We start from the raw sequence: 3,637 nt of genomic DNA, 5'->3' as shown, positions 1-3,637 counted from the left end.
CGCCCATTTTTTATTTCTCAACTTCAGAAATAGCGACAAGATTCTTGAGTTCATTTTCTTCACTTTCAGGCTCACTTGGTGGCGGTACTACCCATTTTTGGCAGATAGTAACTTGCGCTTGATCAGGCAGGGCTAATGATGAAGCTAGGGCAGCTAAAGCACCAACCTTCTTATTTTCTTTCCTTGGCACATGCTGAATAGTCACATTACCGAGCCACCCTATTAACTTTTTAGCGTAATCATGATATAGGCGTAGTTGAGGCTTCTTAACCTCGTAACTACCCAAAAGCTGATTGACCACTAACTGGGAGTCACCAAAGACTTACAATTACAATTGCTTCATATCAACAACCATTTCAAGCCCAAGTATTAATGCTTGATACTCAGCAACATTGTTGGAATAGAGTTGTGTCAAGGTAAAAAAGTAGGGCAAGACTTCAACTTAGGGGGTGACAAATACTACGCCAGCCCCAGCTCCCCTACGATGCGCAGCACCATCAAAGTACATCTTCCATGGAGGTTGAACTTCAACGACCATTGCGTACTCATCAGGTAGTTCATCAGTTAGCTCCCAAACATCAGGTATCGGATGATCTGCCAAGAAGTCTACCAATGCTTGTCCTTTTACAGTCTTTTGAGGGATATACAAAATCTCGAATTGTTGAAATTGGAGGTACTATCTCACTAGTCGATCACTAAGAAAAGGTTTTGATATCACGAACTTGATGGGATTTGCTTTAGAAACAAGACGACCAACATGATCTTGAAAGTAGTGCTTCAACTTTTGAATTGAGAAGACTAGCGCCAAACACAACTTTTCAATTAGCGAATAATTCAGCTCGTTTGGTGTCATCATCCTGCTCAAGTAGTAAAAGAGTTTTCTTTCCCCTCACTTTTTCTTGAGCCAACAGTGCTCCAACAGACCTTTCTTGCGCTGCAATTTATAGTATCAATGGCTTTCCAGGTATAAGAGCTGCTAAAATTGGAGGCTTCATCAAGTAGGTTTTGATACTTTCGAAGGCATTGCTACGAGCTTGGTCCCACTTGAAAGGAATGCCTTTCTTCATGAGGCGACTAAACGGTTGGCACCTTCCAGTCAGGTTTTATTTGATTCTTCTAAAGTATGCTAGCTTTCCTTGCAGACTTTTCAATTCATGGATATCCCGAGGCTCAGGTATTTTCAAAATGGAATCCACTTTGGCTTGATCAATTTCGATCCCTCGATATTGGACAATGAAACCAAGGAACTTTCCAGAAGTAACTCCAAAGGCACATTTTAATGGATTCATCCTAAGTTGGTACCTTCGGAGTAATTCAAATACATCCTCAAGTCTTTCAAGTGGTCACCCTTCTCTCTTGATTTTACCACTAAATCGTCAACATAGTGTAAGCACGTGATTTTTGCCCTATATGAGAAATACTCCCAAAAAATGCAAAATAAAATGATTTTCCTCGGTGTGCAATTTTTGAGTATTTTTGTGATATTTTTGGATAATTATTTGTATTTGTTTGTGTTTGCTTATTTGTTAAATTAATAAAAAATATAAAAATATGTCTCATTTTGCATGTAGGATTTAATTCTACAATTGTTAATAATTAAATTAGTTTTACAAAAATTAAAAATTACAAAAATAGGCACCTTTTGCATTTTTAGCATTTAATGTCCAAATGAACAATTTTATGCTTAATTATTACTTAATTGTGCGTTAATTGTTATTGGTAGTTAATTTGCGCTTTTATAACTTAATTTAGTTCTTAATAATAATTTAAGTATTTTTATAATTTAGTTTTAGAAAATAAAAGAAGAAAAGATAACAAAAATACAAATAAAAATCGGATTGGGCCACTTCTTCAATTTTCAACCCCAGGCCCAAACAATTGTCCACGACCCAGTCCACTTCACACGGGTCGACCCGGTCCGCCCCATTAACCCATTGACCCAACACCCCTCTTTATTCAAAAAACAAAACAAAAGAAAAAAACAAAAAAAAACAAAAACCCTAAAAACCTAAAACTAACCCATCCGCCCCTTCCCTATCTTCTTCTTCCCCAAACTCAAAAAACTCCTCCAAAGCTCCAACCAAGCATCCATGGCTGCCTAGCTTCCCCTCCTTAGCTACACCAAACGACCCCTCCTTAGCTACACCAAACGACCCCTCCTTAGCTACACCAAACGACCCCCACGCCTTCATCTTCTTCCTCACCTCCAAATGACCTCTCCAGTCGCCGGAAAAACCAACTTCCCCCTCGCGTCTGCCATTGACGAGCAACTTGCCACTGCTGCGTCGTCGTCAACCACCATCACGTCCAAACAACCCTCCGACCTCCAGCTGTTACTGACCGTCAACCTCCAGTCCCCTACGCGTGCACAGTTTCTGTGTCACCTCCGAGCAGCTGCTCGACGTCCTTAAGCCAAGAAGACCCATTGAGATGCTGCTACTATCGCCTGCTCGTGTTCGTTAGTTCGTCTGCTTCATCTCTCAGTTGCTGCCGCTTCGTCTTCCCGTTCCAAACGTGTTGCGGGCTGCTGCTGTGGAGTTCTTCGTCGTTGGTTGTTGTCGCGTTGCTGTTTGCACTTCATCTTCTTCAAAGCTTGAGCTCGCCATGTCCGAGTTGCTCCGTAGCTGTTTCTTCTGCTTTCAGCTTGAGTCCAAACCAAACCCCCATAGATACTGCTTCGTCGACCAGCCAAAGCATTGCCATGGACGACCCCCAGACCACGCTTTTTTGCTTCTGTTTTGTCGACCCTGTTGCCTTCTTCACCAATGGAAAAAAAAAGAAGAAGAAAAGGGCTGCACAGAACAGCCTTCTCGTTTGTCGTCCGTTCGTGGTCGACGTGAAGTTATCTTGGTGCGATACTCGTTTCCGGACAGATTATTTTTCATCCAAGTTCATCGTCATTTGTTCTAAGCTTTGGTCATCGAAATAGTCCATACAATCGAGTTCGTCGTTGTTCATCTCTGGTTAGTAGTTCTTGAGTTTTATTTTTGTCCGTATTTTATTTTGATATTTTCGAATCTAAAATCGGCAAATGTTTGTTTTGTTCATGTCTATGGTTAGGTATTTGATTTTTTGTTTTGTTCATGTTCATGTGTTTTTGTTGAATTAATTTTCAGATTTCAAATGGAAGTTAATTAGTTATTTTTCATGTTTATTTCATGTTTGTATTGTTGTTTAAGTGAATATTTGTTAGTTTAATGCTTGTTAGATTCAAATTGAAATTTAATTAATCATTTCTTCAATTTGTTTCATGTTGTTATGAATTTTCCAGAAAATGTTAATGTTGTTTGAATCGTTAGAATCCGTCATGTTTGTTGCTTAAAAAACAGATTTAATTCATGCTCATCTTTGTTTGAAGTTCATGTTTAAATCCAGTGATTTAATGTGAGTTTATGTTTGTTTGTGATTTGTTGATTTAATTTGAATCATGCATATTGTTGTTGGTATTATTGTCTCTTTGTTCATCCATTAATGGTCTAAATTAACCAGGATTGGTTCCCGATATGGTTGATTTATTTCCATTAATTTGGAGTTTGTGTTGTTCATCATGATCATGTAAATTGTTGTTGAAGATTGTTGAGAAATTGGTCATCTTGACTATATTTTGGTTGAGTTATGATTAATTGATTGTTTAGAG

This window comes from Nicotiana sylvestris, chromosome 10 (assembly GCF_000393655.2).
Source record: "Nicotiana sylvestris chromosome 10, ASM39365v2, whole genome shotgun sequence".
Classification (NCBI taxonomy): Eukaryota; Viridiplantae; Streptophyta; class Magnoliopsida; order Solanales; family Solanaceae; genus Nicotiana; species Nicotiana sylvestris.
Note: the sequence above shows the minus strand (reverse complement) of the source record.